Below are 12,116 nucleotides of genomic sequence, written 5' to 3'. Positions count from 1 at the left end.
GAGAAGTGTCTGTTTAAATCTTTTTCCCATTTTTTAAATGGGTTGTTTATCTTTTTAGTTTCAAGATATATGAGTTCTTTATAGATGCAAGTTATAAGTCTCTTATCAGATATATGGTTGCCAAATATTTTCTCCCATTGTGGGGGTTCCCTTTTTACTTTCTTGACAAACTTTTTTGAGGTGCAGAAGGCTTTAATTTTGAGGAAGTCCCATTTATCTATTTGTTCTTTTGCTGCTCGTGCTTTTGGTGTGAAGTTCATGAAGCCATTTCCTATTACAAGGTCCTGTAGATGTTTCCCTACACTGCTTTCCAAGATCTTTATGGTCTTGGCTCTTATATTTAGGTATTTGATCCACCTTGAGTTGATCTTTGTATAAGGTGTGAGATGGTAATCCTCTTTCATTCTTCTACATATGGCTATCCAGTTCTCCAGGCACCATTTGTTGAATAGGCCATTCTCTCCCAGTTGAGAGGGTTTGGTGGCTTTATCGAATATTATATGGCTATATATATGAGGTTCTATATCAGAACTTTCAATTTGATTCCATTGTTCTGTGTGTCTCTCCTTATGCCAATACCATGCTGTTTTCACTACTGTAGCTTTGTAGTATGTTTTGAAGTCCGGTAGTGTGATTCCTCCAATTTCGTTTTTCTTTTTCAGTATGTCTTTGGCTATTCGGGGCCTCTTTCCTTTCCAAATAAATTTCATAGTTAGTTTTTCTAGTTCCTTAACGAAGGCTGTATTGATTTTTATTGGGATTGCATTGAATGTGTAGATCAGTTTTGGTAGGATAGACATCTTAATAATATTTAGTCTTCCTATTCATGAACAGGGAATATTCTTGCATTTATTAAGGTCTTCTTTGATTTCCTTGAACAGTCTTGTATAGTTCTCAGTGTATAAGTTTTTTACATCTTTAGTTAAATTTATTCCTAAATATTTGATTTTTTTATTTACTATTGTGAATGGTATTTGTTTCTTGATTTCGTCCTGATATTGCTCATTATTGGTGTACAGAAATGCTACTGATTTTTGTGCATTGATCTTATAACCTGCGACTTTACTAAACTCATTTATGAGTTCTAGAAGCTTTGTTGTAGATCTCTCAGGGTTTTCTATGTATAGGATCATGTTATCTGCAAATAATGAAATTTTGACTTCTTCCTTTCCAATTTGAATGCCTTTTATATCTGGTTCTTGCCTCAGTGCTCGAGCAAGTACTTCTAAGACAATGTTAAATAGAAGGGGAGACAACGGGCATCCTTGTCTTGTTCCTGACTTTAGAGGGAAGGATTTTAGGATTTCTCCATTGTAAACTATTTTGGCTGTAGGTTTTTCATATATACTCTTTATCATGTTCAAAAAATTTCCTTGTATTCCAATCTTTTGGAGTGTTTTTATCAAGAAGGGGTGCTGTATTTTGTCAAATGCTTTTTCTGCATCTATAGATATAATCATGTGATTTTTTTCCCTTCAATCTGCCTATATGGTGTATTACATTGATAGACTTTCTTATGTTGAACCATCCTTGCATACCTGGAATAAATCCTACTTGGTCGTGGTGTATAATTCATTTAATGTGTTGTTGAATACAATTAGCAAGTATTTTGTTAAGTATTTTTGCATCTAGGTTCATTAGAGAAATTGGTCTGTAATTTTCCTTTCTTGGGGTGTCTTTGTTTGGCTTTGGTACTAGGGTAATGTTGGCATCATAGAAGGAGTTAGGCAATGTTCCTTCTGTTTCGATTTTTTGGAATAGTTTCAGCAGGATTGGTGTTAGTTCTTTCTGGAATGTTTTGTAGAATTCACCTGTGAAGCCATCTGGCCCTGGGCTCTTCTTAGTTGGGAGGTTTTTAATGACTAATTCTATCTCTTTACTTGTGATTGGTTTGTTAAGATCATCAATTTCTTCTTTCGTTAATATGGGCTGCTTATGTGTTTCTAGGAATTTGTCCATTTCCTCTGAATTGTCGTTTTTGTTGGAATAAAGGTTTTCAAAGTATCCTCTTATGATAGTCTTTATTTCTGTGGGGTCAGTGGTGATATTGTCTTTGTCATTTCTTATTTTGGGTATTTGCATCTTCTCTCTTTTTTTCTTTGTTAGTCTCGCTAAAGGTTTGTCAATTATATTGATCTTCTCAAAAAACCAGCTCTTGGTCTTGTTTATATTTTCAAGGGCTTTGTTATTTTCTATTTCATTTATTTCTGCTCTTATCTTTGTTATTTCCTTCCTTCTTCTTCCTGTTGGATTACTTTGTTTTTTTTTTTCTAATTCCTCCAAATGTGCAGTTACTTCTTAATTTTTGCTCTTTCTTCTTTTTTGATATATGAATTTATGGCTATAAATTTCCCTCTCAGTACTGCTTTTGCTGCATCCCATAAATTTTGGTATGTTGTGTTATCATTATCATTTGTTTCAAGGTAGTCACTGATTTCTTTTGAGATTTCCTCTTTCACCCACTGTTTTCCTAAGAGTGTGCTGTTTAATTTCCATATCTTGGTGTGAAATCTGGTCCTCTGTCCCTTGGAAATTTCCAGCTTCACTCCACTGTGGTCAGAGATATTATTTTGTATGATTTTCATCTTTCTGAATTCATTAAGCCTTTCTTTGTGGCCTAGCATATGGTCTATCTTGGAGAATAATCCATGTGTGCTTGAGAAAAATGTTTATCCTGCTGTGTTTGGGTGTAAGGATCTGTATATATCTATTAGATTCAGCTCCTCTAACATACTGTTCAAATGTTTTGTTTCTTTAGTGATTCTCTTTTGAGATGTTCTGTCCAGAGTTGATAGTGGTGTATTAAAATCCCCCACTATAATTGTAGATGCATCTATTCTTTCACTTAGTTTTTCCAGCATTTGCCTTACGTATTTAGAGGCACCCTTGTTAGGAGCATAAATATTTATGATTGTTCAATCTTCTTGACAGATTGTCCCTTTCACTAAAATGTAATATCCTTCTTTGTCTCCCACAATTGTTTTGCATTTAAAGTCTATTTTGTCTGATATTAATATAGCTACTCCTGCCTTTTTTTGGTTATTATTTGCTTGTATGATTGTTTTCCAGCCATTCGTTTTCAACCTCCATGAGTCTCTGGGTCTAAGATGTGTCTCTTGTAGACAGCATATGGATGGGTCATATTTTCTTATCCAATGTCCCAGTCTGAATCTTTTGATAGGTGAGTTTAATCCATTGACATTCAGCGTTATTACTTTCAAGGAATTATTTATGTTAGCCATATTTTGATTGGAGTTGTGTTTGTCATATTTTGTTTGCTTTTTTTTTTCCCTTCTCTTTTTGTCTTTTTTGTTGCTCTTACACTCTCCTCCAACTCTGCCTGTCCTGTTTTTTCCTTTCTTCCTGCTGAATTCCCTTTAGAATGTCTTGAAGGGGAGGTTTCTTGTTGGCATACGCTTTCAGTTTCTGTTTATCTGTGAATATTTTGAACTCTCCATCATTTTTGAATGCTAGTTAGCTGGATACAGTATTCTTGGTTGGAAATTTTTTTCCTTTAGTACCTTGACTATATCATACCACTACCTTCTTGCCTCCATGGTTTCAGATGAGAAATCAGCACTTAATCTTATGGAGCTTCCGTTGTATGTGATGGTTTTCTTTTCTCTTGCTGCTTTTAGAATTTTCTCTTCGTCTTGAGCATTGGATAATTTGACAAGTATATGTCTTGGGGTGGGCCTGTTGGGGTTTATGACAATTGGAGTATGCTGTGCTTTTTGAATATGTACATATGTCTCTTTCACTAGATTTGGGAAGTTTTCAGCCATTATTTCCTGCAACACTCCTTCTGACCCCTTTCCCTTCTCTTCTCCTTCTGGAATGCCTATAATACGTATGTTTGTGCTTTTTGCATTATCATTCAGGTCCCTAAGTCCTAGCTGGATTTTTTCTATCTTTTTATCGACCAATTCTACTATCTGTTTGATTTCTGATGTACTGTCTTCCACATCACTAATTCTCTGCTCTGCCTCTTCTAGTCTGCTGATATTTGCTGCAAGTGTATTTTTGATTTCTTGAACTGTGGTGTTCATTCCCATCATATCTGTTATTTTTTTGTGTATGTCTGCAATTTCCCCTCCAAGTGTTGTCCTCATGTTGTTAACCTCTTCCTGTACTTCATTAAATTTGTCGATGATAAATGTTCTGAGATCTTTCATTACTTGTGTGAAGTTTTGCTCCCCTTCCTGATTTTTAGTTAGTTCATTGGATTCAGCCATGCTTTCCTGATTACAGGTTTGGGTTGTAGATTTTTGTTGCTGTCTGGTCATCATTTTATCTTGACAGTTTTAATCAGTTCCTTAACTTCTTTGTCTAGTCTTGGGGATTAATTAGCTGTTGTTTTTGCATAAGTGTTATACCTTCTCTTTGTCACTTTGTTCTTCTTATTCTAATTTCTTATTGCTGGTTGAGTTCACTTTAAAGGAAAGTATTAGGGCCGGGGAAAGGCAATTGTGTAAGCAAGGAAAAAGTGTAAAGTAGTATTGGTGATAAATGTTAACAGAGCAACAATATGAGATCTGGGAGGATGGATGTTAGATTCATGTAAGTTGTGTAGCGTTATAACAGTAGGTAGAGTACCTATAATGAGGTAGTCAACTGAATATGGGAGGAATATGGTATGAATTAAAAAGCTAGTATTTTTGTGAGAGAGGGAAAGAGAAAAGAAAGGCAATAGTTTCAAGAGTGGATAACAGACAGAAAACAAAACAAAGGTATTAGAAATTAAGAGTTAGACACTTTGTGGATCAAAGAAAGGGAGGTGGGATATAGGAGAGACAGTAGATGATGGAGGATATCAAGATGTATGGGAAAGGGGATAGTGTAGGTAGCCAAAATCTATTCACACAGAAATGAGGCAGTGGAGGATGAGGAAACCCAGCAAATATGAGGTGTTCCCTGCAGCACCTATTGTATAGTTAAGATAAAATAAAATAAGAAGAAAATGAGGGACGAGAGAGAGAGAGAAAAAAAAGAGAAGAAAGGAAGAAAGAAAAAGGGGGTGGGTAAAGGGCAGGGAACAGGTAGGGAAAAGAAAAAAAAAGATATACACCAACCACAACAGCCACAACAATTTTAAAAAAACCTAAATAGCTGGAAAAAAAAGACTTTGGGGAATACGCTGGGAGAAAAGACTAGGAGATAATGCAATGTTAGCAATCAGGACATTAAAAATAAAATAAAAAATAAAATAGAATAAAAATAAAAACAAAACAAAACAGAACAAAAATGAAAAAACGCAACGTTGAGGGCTAGGACATTCAAGGACCTCAGATGGACCTCAGGGCGTGATGGGTTCAGGGATGGAAAGTCTGAGATATTGAAGACTCAAGAGGTGTGAGTCTCTAGGGTGTGGGCCACCAGGGTTTAGGAGACTCAGACCTGGCAACCTCAAGTCCGGTTAACAGGGAGCCTGGGAGCACTGCAGTGCATCACAACCTTCAGGGATCCCTGCAGCTGGGTGCCAGCCCTATGGGTGATGTCACATCCGCAAGCTCTATCCTGTGTGTCTGTACCCCACAATTCACTCACTCACTGGGATCTACTCTGTGGATGTATCACCAATTCAACTTCAGGACCCCTCCCACCCTGTAATCCCCCGGAACGGCCACCTGGGGGCGCCTCTAGGCTGCGGCCAATTTAATGATGCAGATCAATAGCCAGGCCCGGGGGTGGGGCTCTACCCGGAAACGCTAATAACAGAGTCCAAACCCGAAATTCCCACACTTCGCAAAATATTCCCCTAATCGGCTTCCAAACGTCTCCCACCCTGCCAGACCCTGGTGGCATCTCTTGATTGCTATCAATTTAAGACCACTGCAGATCGGCAACCGGGCTTGTGGGGGGGCGGGGCTCTAGGCAGAAGCACTATTGTTGGTGTCCACAATCAAAAATTCCCCCGCTTCGCAATAAAACTCCCATTTGTCTCCCCAAATCGGTCTGCAAGGGCCTCCTGTCCTATTAACCCCCCAATAGGCAGCTCAGGGCTTATGAATTCCCCAGTACTGCAGAGCCTCCAAAACAAAACGCCGCCGCAGCGCCCGGTGCCTGTGGCTCCACCCACCCTAGGAGGGAACGTCCTGTGGGCAGCCCTGGATCTCCATGTAATAGAGTCTCGAGTATATTTTATAGACGAATTTTCTGTTACCTTCCCACCAAATCGATGTCCAGACACCTTCTGTCCTGCAAAAATCCTGAAACAGCCTGGTGCCAAAGAACCTCCAACGCTGCCCAGCCGATTCTTTGCAGGAGATATTATCAGGTAAGCTCACTCAGCCACCATCTGCCCCGCTTCCTCCTGGATTTAAATTATTAAGAGACGACTATTTAGGAAATTGTGCTGGAACAATTGATTACCCATAAGAAACAAATATATAACACAATTTCTAAAGGATTACTTGTGAAAAGAAAAATTTCAAAGATTTTGGAGGAAAACAGGTTTATGGTATCGAAGTAGGAGTTGACTTCTTAACCCTGACACAAATGCTCACACCTTAAGAGAAATTATTGTGAATTTTGACTATGTAAAACTTAAAACATTAGTATGAAAATGACATTTGCTATACATAAAACCTTTAAAGGAGTATATTCAGAAAACATAACAGTCTTACACAATGATAAGAAAAAGACCAAAAACCCAGTAGGAAATAATGAGCAAAGACTTGAAGAGGCAAGTGACAGAAAAAAATGGTTATGGCCAATAAAACTAAAGAGATGTTCAACCTCTTTAGAAATGAGAGAGATGCAAATTAAACAAATTCAATTTTACATTCTTTATCTTGAAACAAGTGTAAAAGTCTGAGAATTTCTAGTGTTAGGGAGCAAGTGGAAAAATGAAAAATAACACGACCTACTGATGGGACTCTAAATTAATGTAGCCACTTTGAAAATAATTAGGCAATGTCTCATTGGGTGGAAAATTCATATACCTTTGACCAAGCAATTTCACTACTAGATGAGAGCTTAGAGAAACTCTAGCACCTGTGGACAGGAAGATTTTCACAGGGATGTGTACTGTCAATGTAGAATTCTTACAAATCATCTAACAAATGAGGAATGGATCAATAAATTGGGTCATTTTCTTATTAATGAATTCTGTAGAGGGTTAAAATGAATAAATTCACACAGATAAATAAAGAAGTGATGAAAATAAAACAAGTTGCTGGAAGAGAAATACTTTATCACGTAATACATTTAGATGTTATTTTTTTAAATAATGCATGCATATATCCAAAATCTTAAATTTTCAATATGAGGGAGTATACTACCAACTTCAGGACAGCAGTTATCTCTGGGCTGAGAAGGGAAAAATAAGATTTGGTTTGGAAAATAAGGAGTTAATTTGTATCTTTAGTGCATATTTTTCTTAACAAAGATTTCACAGGGTTAGGTGATAACTGAGCAGCTTGTGGCCATGGAGCTGAGTGACTCAATCATGTCACTCAGAGGAAAGAGAGGGAGGGGCTTGTAAACAGGCAGAATAAGTTGGAGTCTATTTACACTGGGAAGAAGGGTCCAGGGGCCACTGTATCATGCTAAGAGAGAAGGATGCAATGGAAGAAAGTCAGACTAGAGGAAAGAAATAGTAAGTGGGTGTTTGTTTCATAATGCTGTCATAAAGGCTCATTTCTCCAATGTCCATAGTCCTTACCAGGTGAGGGTCTGTGCTGAGTTCAGGTGAGGTGAAAAATGGTCTGATCCTTGTCCTTCAATCCTCTTCCACAAATGGGGGTTTTACAGTCAGCAGGTCTAGCACCTACTAGCACTACTTTTGGGGGTGTATATGCTGGATAAAGGGCCAACAGTTGACCTGGAGACTTGATCCCTGGTCTTCTCCTGATGTGGGGGAATCAGGACTGGGATGATTGGAAATGATGAGGTCCAATATTCCCAACCTCGCGGAAGAATGGACGGGCCAGGCTGTAGAGCTGGAGCAGTGCTGGGACACAGAGACGAGTGGCCTAGATCCTCCTCAAGGAAGCAGGGCTGTCAGAGCAAAGAGCTCTCTGCAAATATGCACCAGGTTGTAAAGTCTCCCAAAACATAAGTCCCCCAGGTCTTCCTTCAGGCCAAGTCCCAGTAATTGTTGGTGCTCATTTTCATACTCCTCCAGCCGTGCCCTAGGGACCCCAATGCCTATCAAGACCAAACATTTCCAGAGCAACGGAGGGTTTCCAGGAGACTATGCACTGGAGTGGTCTTTCTAGGATATTTGTTGGAATGTGGGGCCCTCTCCTCTGCTGTTCAGCACAAATCTGGAACCTCTCTTTTGGAGCTACAAGGACTAGGCTACAATTTTACTCCTGCCTTACTTCCCATCCATGTTGTAAACTGGGACAAGAAAAAAATTTTTAAACGTATTTTTGTATATAAACATTTGATTTTTAATATATTGTAGCAGTTTGATGTTACTGATGAATTACCAAAAGAAATATGGGATTATATTCATAATAGTCTAAACCTGGCCTTGTGGAGATAATTGCACAGCAAAGCCCAGAGAAAGGCAAGCCTCAGGAAGAGGAAACCAGGAAGCCTGAACCCTTATAGACTTCGGCAGCCATCTTGCTCCAACACGTGGCAATACACTTTGGTGAGGAAGGTAACTTTTGCTTTATGGCCTGGTAACTGTAAGCTTCTACCCCAAATAAATACCTTTTATAAAAACCAATCAATTTCTGGTATTTTGCATCAGCACCCCTTTGGCTGACTAATACTTCTCTATATATAGAGAGAGAAATTAGGAGCCTACAAAGCAATCATGCATAACGTGCAGAATTCCCATACATCACACCTCCACCAGCACCTTATGTTGTTGTGGAACATTTGTTACACAGTATGAAAGGATGTGATCAGACTATTACCACTAACCATAGGCCATAGGGTATGCAAATAATTTTCATTTCACTGTTACTCTAGGATGTGTCCTGAGGAGGGTTAGGGTGGGAGTTAAACTTTCTTTAATTTAGAATGCTCATAGTAGGTCTCCTGAATTTTTAGATTCTTAGAGATAGAAAGGCTCTAGAGGTGTTGTGGTCCACTTCTTGTTTAGGACCATGAAGACGGAGCTCTGATTGAATTTGAATCATACTCTGATACTTAACAATTGGACCATTATGTTACTTATGCTCTTGTTAAACTGGAATAAGGACAACAACCACAATAATAAAATCATCCTGAATTTGTTATGCAGAACAAACGCAATACTATCTGACAGTTCTTAAACCAGAGCTTGGAACATAGTTCGCTTTATGTCACTTAGTAAATGTTAATTGTTATTTCACTCCCTCCTACACTGGTTGTTCAATTATTGAGCGAGTCTCCAAAATCTTCTATGAGCCTAAGCACATGCAGATGCTGGAGCTTTTGTTAAGGTGCATTTTCCTCTTGATAAGTTCCAGGTGAGGCCCATGGCCCTGTTGCTACCTGCCCTGTGTTCAGATTAGAGTCCGGGTCCCAGGACAGCCCTATCCAGATGTGAAAAACATGAGATACCACCTGAAAGACATTTTCTTCCTAGTAATCAGATTTCGTCCTACTCAGAATATTTTATTATTTCATATTTTCTTAATTGCATACAATTAGGTGTAAGGAATTATGTGAGGATATACTAAAATGATGCTTTAACTCTCAAAAATTTGCAAGTATATTCTGTGGACAGTGACTTCAGCGATCATCAACTCATGAAAGGAATCTCTGAGCCCCCTCTCCACTTTGAATGGCAGTGGAGGGTAATTTATATTGTCTTTTGGCAAATTCCTTTTTATTTAAGAATGTTTGTTTCAGAGTCAGCAAGATGGTGGCTGCGTGAGCTTGCCTGGTATTGTCTCTGCAGGGGGCGGCTGGGCAGCGTTGAAGGCTCTTTGGGACCGCGCTGTTTCGGGGATTTTTGCTGGTTGGAAGGTGTCTGGACGTCAATTCGGTGGGAAGGTAACAGAGAGGATACATCTATAATATATAAACGGAGGTCCCAGCTGGGCTCGGGAAATTCCCTCCTGGGGTGGGCGGAGCCGCGGTAGCGGGTGCTCCTGAAGCTCCGGAGCCGCGGCGGCCAGGGTTTTTGTTTTTTTTTTCCTTTTACTAGAGGCTTTGCGGTGCTGAGAAATTCGCGGATACTGGGCTGGCTGGTGAGGGATTGTTGGGACAAGACTCCTTTGCAGATTGATTTGGGGAGACAGGCGGTGTTTTCTTATGAAGCGGGGGACGTTTTTGGTCGCCGGACAGGGGGAGCAGTGCTTCCGCCTGGAGCCCCATCCCCACAGGTCCGGCTGCCGATCTGCAACGGAATTGGATTTTGGACAATAAGGGAACACAATTGGAAGACTGTTGTAGGGTGCAGTGAGGGAGGAGGACACGTCTGGAAGCTGATTGGGGGATATTTTGCGAAGTTTGGGATTTCGGATCTTAGAGTCTGTTTTCGGCGTTTCCAGCTGAAGCCCACCCCACCCGGCGGGGCTTGGGATCTGGGTCATTGAACTGGCCGTGGTGTAGAGGCGCCCTCAAGTGGCCGTTGCGAGGGAGCACAGGGAGGGAGCTGTCCAAAGGCTGATACCCTGAGGAGTTAGGTGAATTTCAGGGATCAGAAATTCAATATAAAATTCGCGGATCTGGCTTCCCCCACAGGGCTGGCACCCAGCTACGGGGATCCCTGAGGGCTGTGTTGCACTGCGGGGCTCCTAAGCTTTCTGTGGACCAGATTTGAGCTTGCCAGGTCTGGGTCCCCTGAACTCTGGCGGTCCACACCCCAGACTCACACCTCTTGAGTCTTCAGTGTCTCAGACTTTCCACCCCTGAATCCATCACGCTCTGGGGTCTACCTGGGGTCCTTGAGTGCCCTGGACCTTAACGTTTGCGTTTTATCTTTATTGGTTCATATTGTTTTGTTTTTATTTTCACTTTATCTTATTTTTTACTCTTGTTGACGCCCTGATTGCTAATATTGCATTATCCCCTAGTCTTTTCTCCTAGCGTCTCCCCCAAAGTCCTTTTTTTTTTTATACAGATATTTAGGGGTTTTTTTGGTTGATGTTTTAGATAGTGTTGCAATTGTGACACGTGTATACCTGTATCTCTCTCCCCCCTATCTGTTCCCCACTGTTTGCCTATCCTCTTTTTCTTTCTTCCTTTCTTCTTGTCTTTCTTTTTTTATTTATTATAATTAGTGTTTTTTTTTTTTTCGGTTCTCTCTTTCCCTCTTGTCCCTCATTTTCCACTTATTTTATTTTAATTCAAGTACACAATACGTGCTACAGGGAACACCTCACATTTGCTGGGGTTTCCCATCCTCCACTGCCTCATTTCTGTGTGAACTGATTTAGGCTACCTACACTATCCCTCTTCCCCTGCATCTTGATAACCACTATCATCTACTGTCTCTCCTATATTCCACCCCCCACCTCCCATTCTTTGATCCACAAAGTGTCTAACTCTTAATTTCTAATACCTTTGTTCTGTTTTCTGTCTGTTATCCACTCTTGAAACTATTACCTTTCTTTTCTTTTTCCTTCTCTCATGAAAACAATAGCTTTGTAGTTCATACCATATTCCGCCTATATTCAGTCATCTACTTCATAAAAGATACTCTACCTACAGCTATAACTCTATACAATCTACATGAATCTAACCTCCATCCTCCCAGATCTCATATTCTTGCTTTGTTAACATACATTACCAATACCACTTTACACTTTACCCTTGCTGACACAATTGCCTTTCCCCAACACTAATACTTTCTTCTAAAGTGAACTTAACCAACAACAAGTAACTTGAGTAAGAAGAAAAAAGTGACAAAGAGAAGATATAACACCTATGCAAAAATAACAACTAATTAACCTCCAAAAGCAGACAAAGAAGCTAAGGAACTGATTAAATTCGTCAAAATAAAGAGATGACCAGAAAGCAACAAAAATCTATAAACCAAACCAATAATCAGGAAAACATGACTGAATCCAATCAACAAACCAATAATCACGAAGGGGAGCAAAACTTGGCACAAGCAATGAAAGAACTCAGAACATTTATCACCGACAAATTTGATGCAGTAATGAAAGAGGTTAACAACATGAAGACATCACTTGGAGGGGAAATTGCAGACATACGCAAAA

This window comes from Dasypus novemcinctus, chromosome 21, assembly GCF_030445035.2.
Source record: "Dasypus novemcinctus isolate mDasNov1 chromosome 21, mDasNov1.1.hap2, whole genome shotgun sequence".
In the NCBI taxonomy this organism is placed as follows: Eukaryota; Metazoa; Chordata; class Mammalia; order Cingulata; family Dasypodidae; genus Dasypus; species Dasypus novemcinctus.
The sequence above is the reverse complement of the archived record's forward strand: the minus strand, read 5'-3'. Positions refer to the sequence as shown.